Here is a 15,463-nt window from a genome sequence, read left to right on the forward strand (position 1 = left end):
GTGAAATTGGTCAGGAAGAAACAGGCCAACCTCGACGCAGTAAGGGTAAAAGCAGACCAATTCAGGCTGGTACCTGCAAAGAAATATGCAGCCCTAGAACAGAGAGATGAAGATGACATATAGGTAGTGAATGAAACCGTAACTATGCTGGCTTCAGAAGCAGCAATCGAAGTGGAAGGTAAGACACCAAGGCAACCAGTAAGCTCTCCCAAATAACAAAGGACCTAATAAAGAAACGACAAAGAATGAAAGTGTCCAACTCAAGAGATCAGATAAAATTCGCCGAACTGTCAAAACTGATCAGCAAGGGGAAAATACGGCACATTGGAATTTATAATGTGAGAAAGACTGAGGAAGCCGTAAAAATGGAGGCAGCATGAAATAAGTGAGTGGACAACTTGGCATAGGACAAACCAAAATGTGTGCACTGAAATCTTAGCAGGGTAATATCATCAGCAATCTCGAAGATATGGGTACTGTACTAACCCGAACAGTACCCAGAGCAGCCACGATACTTCCATTCGAAGTAGTGATGAAGAGATTAAAGAGACTCCTTCTATAACTAGTGATGACGTTGGAAGGGTCTTGTATGACTTGAAACGGGGAAAAGCAGCAGGAGATGGAATAACAGTCAATTTAATCAAAGATCGAGGTGACATAATGCTTGAAAAACTGGTGGCCCTTTATACGAACTGTCTGTCGACTTCAAAGGTCCCGGAGAAATGGAAGAATGCCAACATTATGCAAATCCGCAAAAAGGGAGACGTTAAAGAATTGAAAAATTATAGACCCTTTAGCCTACTTCCAGTATTATGTAAAATGTTTACCAAAATAATCTCCAATAAAATAAGGGCAACAATGGACTTTAGTCAACCAAGAGAACAGGCCAGTTTCAGGAAGGGATACTCTACAATGGATCACATCCATGCCATTAATAAGGTTATCGAGAAATCCGCAGTGTACAATAAGCCTCTTATATGGCTTTCATAGATTACTAAAAAGCATTTGATTCAGTAGAGGTACCAGCACTCATAGAGACGTTGCGTAAACAAGGAGTAGTCATAGAGACATTGCGTAATCAAGGAGTACAGACCGCTTACGTAAATACCTTGGAAAATATCTACATAGATTCCACAACCACCTTAATTCTACACAAGTAGGAAGATACTTATAAAGAAAGGGGTTAGAGAAGGAGACACAATCTCTCCAGTGCTGTTTATTGCGTGCTTGGAAGAAGTATTCAAACAGGGAAGGCTTAGGAGTGAGAACCAACGGTAAATATCTCCGCAACCTGCGGTTTACAGATGACATTCTCTTTTCAGCAACACTGGGGACGAGTTACAACAAGTGATTGAAGATCTTAACAGAGAGAGTCTAAGAGTGGGGTTGAGGATTAATATGCAAAAGACAAAGATAATGATCATTAGCAGGGGAAGAGAACAAGAGTTCAGGATCACCAGTCAGCCTCTAGAGCCTGTGAAGGAGTCCGTTTACCTAAGTCAATTACTCACGGGGGGCCCCGATCATGAGAAGGAAATTTATAGAAGAATAAAAATGGGTTGGAGTGCATACGGTAGACATTCTCAGATCCTGACTGGGCGCTTACCATTATCATTGAAAAGACAGGTGTACAATCAATGCATTCTACCGGGGCGAACATATGGCGCAGAAACTCGGAGTGTTACAAAGAAGCTTGAAAACAAGTTAAGGGCCGCGCAAGGAGCGATGGAACGAAGAATGTTAGGTATAACGTTAAGAAACAGAAAGAGAACGGTTTGGATCAGAGACCAAACGGGTATAGCCAATGTTCTAATTGACATTAAGAGAAAACGATGGAGATAGCAAGTCATGTAAGCGTAGGTTAGAAAACCAGTGGAGCATTAGGGTTATGGAATGGGTGCAGTCGAGGGTAGAGAAGGGAAGCGCAGTCGAGGACAGCAGAAGACTACGTGGGGGGGGGGGGGGGTGAAATTAAGAAATTCGCAGGCACTAGAGGGACCCGTTGGCGCAGGACAGAGGTAATTGGAGATCTCAGGGAGAGGCCTTCGTCCTGCAGTGGATATAAAATAGGCTGATGATGATGACTGCGGCAGCAGTTAAAATTAGAAACCCCGAACTGGTTTGACTGTCTCCTTCTGTCCTTTCCGTTCCGTCGTTGTCGTTAGGCTATCTCCTCAACCTGAGCTGCATCCACAACTTAAGGCCTAGACAAAGAAAACTTCGTTGACCACAACCAGAGGGGACAAAACTGACGCCCTTACGACAATGTGCTGTTGGAAACCGGGCGCGCTACCCACAGCGATATCGCTCATCTTAGAATTGAAAACTTGTGCGGGGTTTTGTGCACCACTCCCACTCATAGCGTGGTGGCATCTGCGGACCTACTTCGGAGGACACACTGAGCAATACCTAGCTGACAATGTCGACATTGTGAGGAGTGCACTGAAGTAGTTGTTGGGAAAATACTGCTGTTATTTGAGGAGCAAGTGAGCGAGATGGCAAAATAGCGATCTTCTGCCGAGAGAGCCTCGTACACGAGTTCAGAGCCTGTGGGATCGCTGAAGTCAGCTTAGTGGTTGTTGTCCCTTTTTTTTGATAATTCATTAAAAACTTCAGAACCGCGTGACATATTTGGTATAAAGTATACCGGGAGTCGCGTCATCGTCGAACTAACTTCGGGAGGCTCATACATCAAATTCTTTTTTTTTTCTGTGTTTCCTATGATGCGCTCTATGATTTTGCACTCGTCCACATGGGCAACTGCAGCTCGAGAGCCGAATGCTTTCACTTGCAAAAGGGCCAAGCGCCGATGGATATGCATTTTGTCACCGAGGCGACTACAAACAGAAACTTGTACGAGTCCCGTGCAGCTAAAAACTTTCTACCCCGATATATACGAGAGCGATATGTGCAAACTATGCAAGTCTGTTAGAGCCACCCTTCAACACATGTTGTGGTGATGCGAAATATACCAAAATAAAATGGCAGTCTCCCCAGAAAATATACGGGCGCAGTGGTCGGCCGTGCTGCTTAGCTCAGAACTCCAAGACCAACTTTGGGCCGTCCAGCCAGCCGAGGAAGCCGCACGGGAGCAGCAGCTCCCAGTGTCCATCTAGGCGGCACCAGGCCCGGGCCGCCAAATCGCCGGATTCCAAATAAAGTTATCACATCACACCTTCGCACGAAACTCCAAGGTAAATTTCCATATTCAGACAAGATTTAGAAGAATATGCCAGGGTGTAACGTGTTGCATAAGGCCCGTAAATCAGAACGCAAAAAATCATTGTCATTATGCATTTCTATTCTATTTATCACAATTCTGTGTATAAGCGGGTTCATTATCGTATTGACAGTGTAGTCATATATAGTCACAGCCACGTAGGAAACATGGAGAATCAACAACTAGTAAAGAGACTATCAGATACGACGGAGCCTTTGCACGAATTTCAGAAGCGATAAGTTTGCTTAACCGGGACATAACTCTTCAGCTTAGAATCCAAATGGGACAAGTGTAACCTTATCAGTATGTATTGGTAAGAAAAGGCCACCATTGTCGCTGAAATGAAAAAAAAAAGCATTCTGGAATTTTCTTTTTTTTTTCACTACAGCGTTTTTAGCCGCCATTCGCCTGTTCTTGTTTGCTTCGGATGCGATGGTTTACAGTGTTTTCACGTTTTCGCACTATAGCTGTCAGCGTTAATGCTGTCCCTCAGCGGCTGCCTCATATGTCATCCTTCTTGGGGAACACCCCTTCTGTCCCGAATGGTTCCTTCAGCCATCTTTATTTCTTTCTTCCCTCAGTCCTCTAGACAGACTGTTACAGCTCACCATTCATCGCACTGTCACATTCATCTTGAGCACGACGATGTGGACGCAAATTTAATAAACACGTCCCGACTTGAGCCGCCACGCGCTCTCAGTTTGCTTTTGCCATGCGAACGTCAAAGACCCTGCACGTCTGGCAGTCGAGCGTGAGTTATGACCACTACCCAAGGCTTGCCGCTGGAGCTCTGTTTGGCGATGCCTTCTTTCCCAGTGCGTTTTTTTTTGTTCGTTGGTTTTGTGTAGGTTGCTTTTTGACTTCCTTGTCGTCTTTGTTTCACGGTGATCCTGTCGTCCCTCTTCTCCTCCTCCTCCTCCTGCTCCTCCTTACCTCCCTTTTCTAGCATTCATTGCCCCCAGCATTCTGCCATAAAGCTTTGGGCACGCGTTATCGTTGTTTAACGGCATACTTTTGTTCGTCTTCATTTCGGAGAAAGAAACAACTTTACCCCACAGCGACCAAGCGAGTGTTTATATTTGGGGGGCGACAAGACGATGTCCGAATTTCTGCTAAACAGCAAGAAGGAAGAAGAAAAAGCGATGCAGTATACTACGAGATACTTGCCTGCTTAGGATTCAGAAGCCGCCGGCAGCCGTTGCCGAATTTCGGACCAAGTGGAGTGGGGAGGAGGGGTTTCCCCTCTTCGATGCTTCGGCGGGCCAACGCCGGAGAACTGTAGTATACACGGGCCGCGGTGGTGCGGCTTGGAAGCACATCTTGACCCAGTTCGCGCTCAATACCGCGATCATAAATCAATAAAAGCAAGGAGGGTAGAGCGAGGAGGTGCGATGAACCGCCGCGTGTTCCAGAGCGAAGCGGGAAAAGAAAGAGAGAAAAGAAAAGGTGTGGGTGGGCAAAAGATTCAGGGGAGAGAGGCGGCGTCAGCAATTCCTGAGCAGCCGAATAATCTGCCGAAATGAACAAATACTGCAGTGGCAGCAGAGCGGTTGGCGAGCGAGAAACGGAAGGCGAGAGGGGGAAAAAAGGCGAGAGGGGGAAAAAAAGGCGAAAGTCTCTAGTGCTGTCTCAGAAGAGAGTTTGGCCACAGTGAACTGGAATACTTGAGGCTTCGGTGAATATAGAAAGGGTTTCCTATGAGGGGAGAGAAAAAAAAAACAGAAAGAAAAGCTATTTACACTACAAGATTGCACGTGGGACTGGAACGCTCGGTGTGGGCAACCCAAACATCGATTCCTCGTTTCCGGGACAGCGTCTATCATCGAGTTCTCTTTTTTTTTTCTCTCTCTCTCTCTCTACATGGTCGACGCGTGCTCGAGCAATGATAGCGACAGCTTGCGCTGCGCGGAAGCTGCGCGTCGCGAGCACGCTTTGTGATTTTGATGACCACAGCAGTTAAAAGGCCGCTTTCATGCCGCCAAGAATATTTAATTAAGTGAGTATCGTACGAGGGGTAGAGAGGGAAACGCTCATATGGTATATGGTGGCGATGCGCGAGCAGGACGAGAGCACCTCTTTTCGGTCCAGCAGATATGTCTGAGGTTACGCAAAGCCCTAAGGCACGGCTAGAATCAAAGCAGACGCATAGTTTCTTCCGAAGAAAAACTAGCTTCATTTCGATCCAAGCATAGTTAAGCAAGCTGTACTTCGTAGAGCAATAAAAAGAGAAAAAGAAAACGCATGGCTAGTAGGCTGGGTAACTAGACAATAAACCGAAAGATTACAAAATGCGTAAATACACGTTAAGCAAACTCGTAGTCGACAATCAAGTCTTTCGAGAAGCCGAAAGTTCAGTCACACGCTTTTGAGGTGCCATATATATCTCCTTGCTTTGAGCGCTTTGTGTTTGCGGCCCTTAAGCAAGGCCCCCAGAAAAGCACAACCTTTTACTAAAACGCCGTTCTGATATATAAGCATGCAAATTCTGGCACCTCATCAGCATCTGAAGTTTGCGCATCAAACACTCAGGAACATTACCAGATGACGTGCATTGGCGCAAATGCTATTATGTAACATGCTTTATGTTACCTGCTTAACATGCTCTATGATAAATGTGCCTGTTTATCTTATGTATGTTGCGCAAGTCACTGTTTAAGCTCTTCTGGCGTCAGGTGACGCGACGCGCGTTTGGCTGCCTACATTGCCAAGAAGCGAATAACATGGTGGGGGTTCTGGGTGCATCGAAAGCACATTGGGTGCACCTAACACCGTTATCACCCTCTAAATAGTGCGATCTTCAGCGATTTCTTTTTCGGTTCCGTTGCCGTATGCACTCAAGTCCTTTTCACTCTTTTACTTGTGATCCGTCATCTTGTCATTTCTTTCATCCTTTCTTCCCTCCTTTCCATCTTCCACTTCCCTGCTTCTATCCCTTCTTCCCGAGAGTCGGCAGACGTTGTGGCCCTTCCCTGTGCCCCTTCCAGTGTGCATGACCAGCAGTGCCGGGGGAGAGGAGCCCGCCTGTATTGTTGACCCATTACTCACGCTTTCCTTTAGGACCATCCCGACGCTTTAGAACGCTGCGCCATGAATGCACTAGACATTTGCCACTTTCCACCGAACGTATTTCACGGCAACACTTTAGCGAGCTGCGCCATGAACGCACTGGCTACGTGCCGCTCTTCAGTGCCACGTCTTGCCAACTTGGGTCACTGGATAGGTGCCACTGGGTGTGCGGCCACAGAGGGAACAATTATCAGTGTTCACACACGCAAGCACTCCACGCCTCTCGTCTCGGAGGCCACGCGCGGACTTCTCTGCAGCGCCACCAGATAGCGCAGCGTGTCCAGAAAAAAAGCGTGGGAGTGGAGCCTGGCCACCGCATAATGCGTTTCTCAGCGCCTGCACCGGCACGCCATGCATTTCAGAGACGTTGCGGCGCCAGCACTAGATCGCGCAGAGGGTTCACAGGGAAGCCTGCACTGTGTTTTTCAAAGCATGCAAGGGTTTTTTTCAAGTATGAGAGAAACCCGCGAATGCAAGCAGAGTGCCTCGAGAGGCCAGTCCCGCGGCAGTTTTTCGTGTATTCACGGGCATCTTTCATGCTTGGGAAAACGTACATTCTTATGTAGCACGTACTGAGCAAAAGAAAACTGTGTTGGGAGTTTTTCATGTTGCTCTACAATTTTGTCATTCAGACTTTTCATGTAGTTAAAAGGTTTGAAACTTTTGTTAATGAAGAGTAATTATGTAATTGAGCGGCATGCAACAATAATCGTATCTCCAAGCGACGACAAAGAACATTACCTTGGTTCTGTCCCGCTACCTGGAATGTACATATTTTTCATGTTTAGCTCAAGTCATGTGGGATACTCTATATACGCTGCTCCTTGCTTATTGCGTGTGAATAATCTGGACTCGTCATCTCTATCTATCTATCTATCTATCTATCTATCTATCTATCTATCTATCTATCTATCTATCTATCTATCTATCTATCTATCTATCTATCTATCTATCTATCTATCTATCTATCTATCTATCTATCTATCTATCTATCTATCTATCTATCTATCTATCTATCTATCTATCCTTTCCCAATCCTTTCCCCACATGTAGGGTAGCAAACAGGGCAAAACCTAGCTAATTCACCTCTACTTCATTCTCTCTCTCTCCCTATATGTTCGTCCATGCAATAATATAACTCAGTGTTGGCTTTGGTTAGAGGCTATCTTTAATTCGCTGGCGCCTTCTCCTTTTTACTGAGTGTCTTCTCAGAAGAGGACTAATTGTTGACTGCATTACTTTAATTTACAGAATGACTTCGCGACAATAGCAGTTTCGCAGACGCGCAGTCAAACAGCATCAAAAAAGAATATTTTATATTGCTGTCGTTGTCGTCGTCTTTATTCGTATTTGCAATGATGGTTACACTCTCTTCCGATTCGTCACCACCTACTTAAGCAGCATCCAGACAATCGCGTCGCAAATGGAACGTTCCCACCCGTGTTCGAGGTCGACGTTTGCCTCATCGTGCTAGATCACAACTACTCAAGCTAAGGGTTGGCTATGTGAACGTGTCGGAACGTTTATACCGACAAGGACGTGTTGCCAGTGAATCGTTTACGTCTTGCAGCTGCTGCAAGACATTTCAGCATCTGTTATTGGAGTGTCCCGCTTTCATAGCGCAGTGCACGTCGCTAGTGAGAGGCTATCACCTTCTTGGCCTGCGGTGTAAGACACTTGACAAACTAGAAAGAGGTAATAGAAAGATAAGAATAGAAAGAGATGGATGGAAGGGGAAGAAAACCGCTGTGAGTTCGCGCACGCACGCGGAATGCCTGAGCAAGTCAAAGGCGTTCACGTAGGCCAGTCTCCCTCAAGAAATACAAAGAGAGAGAGAGAGAGAAAAGCAAAGGAAAGGCAGGGAGGTTGACCAGAGATTATCTCCGGTTGGCTACCCTTTATTTAATAGGGGCGAGGGGATGCGATAGGTGAGAGAGACAAGGATGAAGAAGTGCCTTCATAGCCTTGTTTGGTGACGAGCCATGGGAACGGTCTTCAAGTGGCACCTGCACTGACGAATGTTTGTAGACAAATGGTTATGCGTCTTGACGCAGTCTGGCTCAGCGCGCTTTCCTTACTTATCTAGAAGTAACTAACTTAGGTCGCCGTATGTAGCTTATTTTTGTTTTCAAACGACAAGACCTCAGACCCTATTTCTTCTGTTTCAACATTCTTTAGAAGCGTGACTTCCAGTTACGGGCCCTACTGTGCGTGACCTGTACTATATGTGTTCTGGTTTAGTCTTTGAGACTTGTCATCTTGCTCTTTCTTTCCTCCTTCTTCCCCTTCTTCCTATTTTCAAGTTATGTGTTTCTGTCTCCTTCTTGCTGAAGAGTAGGCAGGCGTTGTGACCCTTTCGGTAGTAGTCGATAGCTTGCTCCTCACTTTCCCTTCCCTGACAAGTGTATATTTGTTTTGAAAACAAATAATAATAAGTATTATTATTATTATTATTATTATTATTATTATTATTATTATTATTATTATTATTATTATTATTATTATTATTATTATTATTATTATTATTATTATTATTATTCCTTGCCAATTATAAATTCTTACTTTAGCATAATTTAGTGTATAATTTATTGTCCTCTAGTAAACATTTATTTTAAAAGAATTAACTTTTTATTGCTATCCTTTGAAGTTGGCTCAACCTCAAGAACGCGTAACATGAGGCAGTGCAGCCTCTACAGGCAGCAAAGCGAGTAGCTTTGCGGCACGCTTGTAAATTTATGCGCTTCATGGGTCGCCCCCAGAGCGGGGCATCGGATCTGCCGGATCGGGACACTAAGACATAAATGCAGCAGCACGAACCACAATGGGCGTGGAGCTGTCGCCTGACCACGCGCAGAGACCACACCCAACGCTACAGACTCGAAAGACGCACATTCCCGCCACCGCACGATAAATTAAACAGGATCGAGGCCGTAAGCTTACGCTTACTAAAACACACACCTACCCTAGCCCGACCGTCTTATGGCACTGTTACCCAGGATTATATCCGACCGATGCGTGTAAAGCGTGCGGACAGAGAGCAACGCTGCGACACATGTTCTGGGAATGTGGCAGCAACAACGGTACTGAAACCACCTCAATTCGCGATGCGTCCACAACAGCGGCCGTTACCAGCGTACAGGAAGCCTCGAGCTCGCTTCTTCCCGACGCCGCCCCGGCTGCGGGAGCCACCGGGGACCCTCTCCGTCGGCATCGGCGTCGCTGGGAGGAGGCTCTCAAAAGTTTGGAGTTGAAAGACCAGCTCTAGGCCATCCGGCAAGCCGAAGACGCCGCGCGAGTCCAAGGACTGCGAGACGCCACCTGAGGCCGCCACAACAAAAATTGCCGGACCATTCTTTTTAATAAATTCTCTTCTTCTTCTTCTTCTTCTTCTTCTTCTTCTTCTTCTTCTTCTTCTCCTGCTTCTTCTTCTTCTTCTTTTTCTTTTACTACTTCTTTTTTTTTTTCTTTGAGCTGGTTAGCCTCCTTGGCTTTCCTTGTTTCTACATTTCACTCTCTATATTAAAGGGAGGCTTTCTTTGCTGTTCAGTGTGAAATTCAGTTATGTAATCTAACAAAAAAGGCAAAACGTATTTAGTTTGCGCGAAATAGTCGCTTCATAAAGGCAGCCATATGGAATCCTTTCAGCTGCAGATGTGTGCGTCCTCCCGTCTAACCAAATCTAACAGTAAAATGAAATAAAGAAACAATATCGAATGGAAAAGTACATCTTATGGTCGAAGAATGCTGCTTTGAAGTCAATGCCATCCCCGCTGTTATATATAGCTAAATCATGGGTGGCAGTTAAAGGCTCCCTTAAGTGCGCTCTGTAATTTTCGTTTCTTTTACAGCGTTACCGGACGGTAAAATTTGTTGCCGAAAGTCAAGCCCGCAAACCTGGACAGAAGTCTGAACGAACAGTACAACACAAATAACAGTAACATGAAACCCTATCAACTTGCTTTGCACTCAGTAGTTATAAGCTTAGAACTTTGTTCATCGAATCTTGCGATTCGACTTTACCGACTTTTATATTTCATTAGCATGATGGCGTTGGGCGCATTACAAAAATTCAATTAAATCACATGCACTTTGCTTCGATACCAAATATTTTGCACTGGTAACAAAAGTAGAATCTAAATCAACGCTGAAATAAAACTCATTCGATGTGATTAAAGTCCAGCGTAAAAATAAAAAAAATATAGTGTGGCATAAAGGGCCACACATCAAAAGAATAAACAAATAGAACGACAAGAGTGCAAGCGAACGAAACCTTTTATAAGTATTCTATGGGCAGCCGCCAAATTAAAGGCGCCTACGAAAACATCGGTTTGCATGCTTTTGAAGCTCTAACAGGCTGACACAATTAAATATATTTTATTGCTTCTTACACAGTTCAGTAAATCTGTAATCTCTGGGGGTAAATTGACTGAACTAAATGGCATCAGACAGCGATGAAAGTCAATTCACCGCCTCCGAAGACATGTATGTAGTTAAGTTACGAAGTTTTACGTGCCAAAACCACGATCTCATTATGAGGCACACCGTAGTGGGGGACGCCTGAAATTCGGAACACCTGGGGTTCTTTAACGTGCACCTAACGTACACGGGTGCTTTTGCATTTCCCCCCCATTGAGATGCGGACGTCGTTGCCGGGATTCGATCCCGTGACCTCGTGCTTAGCAGCCCAACACCATAGCCACTAAGCAACCGAACATGTGCATGTACAAATCTGTAATTTCAGTCATTCAGCATACACGTCCATTAAACTCGTTCAGACAGTAATGAAAATTGATCACTTGGCCCACTCTGGTGGGCGCGAGGACTAGCCAAACATGGAAGTACCAAAATCATGCATTCAAGAAAGAAAGCCTTGTAGACGGTGTCAGTCACCCTGTCACTTCCGTAAGAAGCCGGTCCAGTATGTGTTTACTTTTTGTTTTTCTCCTACAAAATGACTATCGGCTTTCAAGTGAACCTATTTTTGGAGCAACTAAATTGAAACTCTTCTTCTTTCTTTATAAAAGTTGAGCTAGAGTTGGCCAGCTTCACTCGCGCAATCCTTGTTGCCTGTTTGGCGCTGCCCAAACTGATACCTATTCTTTTTCTTTTTTTCGAATCTCTTCAATGTACAACTCAATGCAGAACACAGCGCAAATTCAAGACAAGAGCTCAAATTGTGGCCGTCAGAGGTACCTTCCGTCCGACCAGCAGAATCTTGTGATGTGAACTGTTTTTCTTCCTGGTTTCCACTTCTGTTCTAGGCACTTGTCTATAGCGGCATCAGCCAAGAACGCCTTTTTCGGTCCAGTTGAAAGGCTTTCCCGTGACTGGCGGAAAACATACGTAAACAGCCGTTGATCGACACCGTGTACAAGCTGTAGACTATATGTAGAACAAAATGCGAGAAAAAGAGAGAAGGAACTAAAGAAGTGGAACGCACGAAGATAGCCCAAGTCGGGAGCCCGAATCAAACGTGATGGATGGGCAAAGCGCGCAGGAGGCGAGACCGCGGGTATAACCCAGTCCTGACAGCTTGACGTTGATCTCCAGGTTCATTGTCAAGCCCCTTACAGAGCCTTTTCTTATTCACTTTCTCTCTGTTACTCTCTCTCTCTCTCAATCGCGCTTTCTCCTTTCTTCCCTCGGGATCCCATTGTTTATCAGGCTTCTCACTGACAGCAGCGGTCTTCGTTATTTTTTTTCTTTCTGGAAACCGTCGTGAAGTGCGGATAATGCAATCGGTCCTGCCTCCCGCGTGAACTTTTATTTATTTCCTACCTCCCGGTCCTGTCCCACGTGAACAAGGCATAGACGCTAGGTGGCGTCGTCGTGCCATTTTTTATGCCCCCGTAGCTGCCACTTCGCTTCAAGCTTACTTCATTCTATTTTCTGCAGCTTAAATTTCTTTGCACGGTGCGAGGCGATTTTTCTGTTAACAATCAATTTATCCAGCCTTTAGAACGCAGCTTCATTTGTTCATATGACTCGATCGTTGTTTCCGGCTAATGTAAGAGCCGAGTAAATGTAAGACGGAATGACGTAAGCTCGAGGCTTGATGGAGCGGTTGCACAACTCCAACAAGACACTATGCTTCAGTAGCTCGTCCTCGTGCCCGCAGTGCGCCGATTAATCACATAACTTCGAATTTTTGGCTATTTTTTATCACATTTTTCGTTCATTATTCCATCTTTTCATTGTTGTTGTCTCCGGTGTGCGTGTAACCCATACGTCGCTTTATTTTTAAAGCACAGCACAATAAAATTGAGTAGATCTTCCAGTTCACCCATAAAAAGTTTATTGCGCTGACATGTCTTACTATAGTGATCGAGTAGCAGCAATGCTTCTAAGGAATCGCACGCTCAAGATGGCGAGTAGAAATCTTGGTTGGGGCGCATATTATTCTGGCGGACTAAGAACGTGAAAGACTTACACTTTCAGTCGTCTATCAGCGTTCCACAACGCCCCTGTAAGCATAATAACTTACGTAGTATGATTTTCTTATTAGACGGACATTTCGGTGAGCACTAAGCAAATTTATGCCGATGCATTGAGAAGATGCAGTTGTTTTGCGCATTCCTTGTCATTCTTTTACATTCTTTAAGAGTGGTCTGCAATCGTGAAAATGGCTTCAAGATCACCGCAGGGAGGATGCCATGTAATGAAGCCGGAGCCATAGTTCATAAACAATTCTTTTAATTTTATTACGATAGCATTATATGGACACTGCAGACGCACTTCTGAAGGCGCCGTAGCCGTGAGGTTCCGTATGAGTGAAAGCGTGTGAGGATGACCCGGTGAACGCAGTTCAATAGACAGTTTTAGTATAGCGTACGCTATGCCATTGCGTACGCTATGCCATTGCGTACGCTATGCCATTGCGTACGCTAAAAAATATAGCGGGTCGTCACTGTGCATGCGCTGAACGCTAAATGAAATAGCGGGTATAGCGGGCGTACGCAACGCAAACGAGTTAGCGTCAGCGTTTTTGCGTGGTTTGCGGGAAACATGGCGGCGGTCCCGGCTGCCCGCTTCGAATTGAATTTGGCGTTGCTTTTGTAAAATGCGCTTCGTTCGTAGCAAATGACTGTGTCAACGGCTTTCGCTTAGTCTCAGGCCGCTTCGACGACAGAGTATTATGGATGACTTCGTGGTGTTTTGGAGATCGCTTCTCGTTTCGAACGAGTCGAAGCCTAACGAAAGAAACGTTCGAGATGTCGGCGCCACCTATCGCTACAGGCGCGAAATAGCCGCAACGACGGCATATGGCTTCAGAGATCCGAAGATATCGTCGGCCAACTAAAATTGTAGAAAACGTGCGCTGCTTAGAGTAGGCTATATTATAGCGTTTAGCGTACGCTATAGTTGGGTACGCTAAACTAAAGCTGTCTATTATCGCGTGCGTGAGCGAGGAACACGGCCCGGATGTGTGCCCTCTCCTATCGCGCGCGAGGCGGGGGGGGGGGGGGGGCGTCAGGTGACGGAGGAGGGGTGTTCTCCGGTGGCTGCCAAGGAGGATATATAAAAATTGCTGGAGTGGAGAAGGCGCGCTCCGACCGAAGCCTCCGTCCGCCATCTTGCCAGAGGCAGAAAGCGCGCTCGGCTCCGGCGGCACCGGCTCGCGCTGCTGTTTTCCTGAGTTGGTCTGCAGTGCAAGTTATGTGAGGGGCATGTAAACACCATCGATTTGATTATGGTTGCCTCTTGCGTTGCCTACGGATGTGCGAACAGGCTGAAGAAGGGTTGTGGCCTCACGTTTCACCTGTAAGTACACGAGGACACGTTCATTGAGACACTACGCTCGCGTTGCCGATGGATGTCAACTTATAAGTTGTGTGCGTGTGTGTGCAACGACTAGTAGTCCTGGAATTGCCGACAGGTTTCCAAAAGATCCGGAGCTGCGGAGCCTGTGTGAGCGGGCTGTTCGCCGTGAAAGGTGGCTTGCGAAAGATGGAGATCGCCTTTGCTGTGTGCATTTCGCGCCGCAGTGCCACTGGAAGCTATTTTTTTCAGAGGCCCTGCCTACATGCAAGGGCTAAGAGACCCTGCGGGGCGTCCAGTAATAGAAGGGCTGAAGAAAACTGGGTTCGTTGGATTTTTGGTGTGCATAACCAGCACAAAAAAATTGTTCGATGAGCTTGTTCGCAAGGATCAGCTGAAATACTTGCTGACCCACAAGCTTAGCCAGGATCACGCCGAAAACTTCTTCGGGTCCATACGTGCACGAGGTGGTCATAACAACAACCCAACCGCTGCGCAGTTCAAGGCTGCATACAAGCGTCTGTTGGTTCAGACAGAAGTGATTTCATGAATCTCTGGAAACTTCTCCCAAAACATAGTCTCAATTCTAAATCTAACAACTACAGGAGCTTTGGTAGGTGAAAGCAGCATGCTTACTGATATGCGCAGGTCATCAATCCTGCAGGCCGACGACCACAACTATACCCATCGCATTGACTGCCCAGAAAGCTCGTCAGCTTTTGTCGGTGCTGTAGTGCCGTACATTGCAGGTTTCGTCGTTCACAAAGTTCGTTCAACGGTAACATGTGAACTGTGCATCGCAGCCCTGCCCTCGGATGAACTGGCACCTTTAATTAGGCAAAAGAGCCGAGGTGGACTTATTTCACCGTCACAAGACGTCGTTGGCCTGTGTGAAGCAGTTGAAAAGGGGCTGCGATGGCTACAGGCAGAATATGATACTATTGAAATGGTGACGGTAAGATCAAAACACCTCATCCTTGAAGTCCTGGGCACCTGCACAGAGAAAAACTGGTTCCAGAAACTGGAGGACCACATCCTTGATCTTGATCCACTTGATAACCATATTTATATTTTGTGCAAAAAAAATCGCTGAAAAATATATAAAAGTGAGAATACACCACATGACGAAAGAACGAAACCGTGAACTGATCAAAAACAAAGTGAGACCACTTTTGTCGAGGGTGATTATTTTCACTCACCAGTAGGGTGTTTGTCATGGTGTTCTTGACGGTATGTGAGATTTTCTCCCTAATATCTGCTCATTTGAACTGCCTTCTGTATATCAGTTGGCTGCTGGTTGATGGTAAATAATTGACTACAACTAGAACCACACATTTGCATTCCTTTCTAAATGGGAGCAGCTGCATTACGCTTTTATCCTTAATATTTCTACAGTTACACTGCCTTCTACATGCCACT

The 15,463-nt window shown here is 45.8% G+C and overlaps 2 protein-coding genes across 10 annotated transcripts in view; one reads left to right on the forward strand and one right to left on the reverse strand.

The window, feature by feature from the left end:
• Window positions 1-15,463, forward strand: part of LOC135917787 (neuronal acetylcholine receptor subunit alpha-10-like) — a 314,970-nt gene that overhangs the window by 159,555 nt on the left and 139,952 nt on the right. The window lies entirely within an intron of this gene.
• Window positions 1-15,463, reverse strand: part of LOC135917786 (uncharacterized) — a 126,187-nt gene that overhangs the window by 44,728 nt on the left and 65,996 nt on the right. The window contains exon 4 of one of the 9 annotated variants that reach the window (XR_010569409.1): window positions 4,393-4,915. The exons of 7 other annotated variants lie outside the window; for them this stretch is intronic. The gene's annotated coding sequence lies outside the window, so the exon portion shown is untranslated. Of the gene's footprint in view, window positions 1-4,392; window positions 4,916-11,499; window positions 11,614-15,463 lie in introns of those variants that run through there. One more of the 9 variants, XR_010569410.1, reaches the window with a different exon arrangement.

Source organism: Dermacentor albipictus, chromosome 4 (genome assembly GCF_038994185.2).
Source record: "Dermacentor albipictus isolate Rhodes 1998 colony chromosome 4, USDA_Dalb.pri_finalv2, whole genome shotgun sequence".
NCBI classification, from domain to species: domain Eukaryota; kingdom Metazoa; phylum Arthropoda; class Arachnida; order Ixodida; family Ixodidae; genus Dermacentor; species Dermacentor albipictus.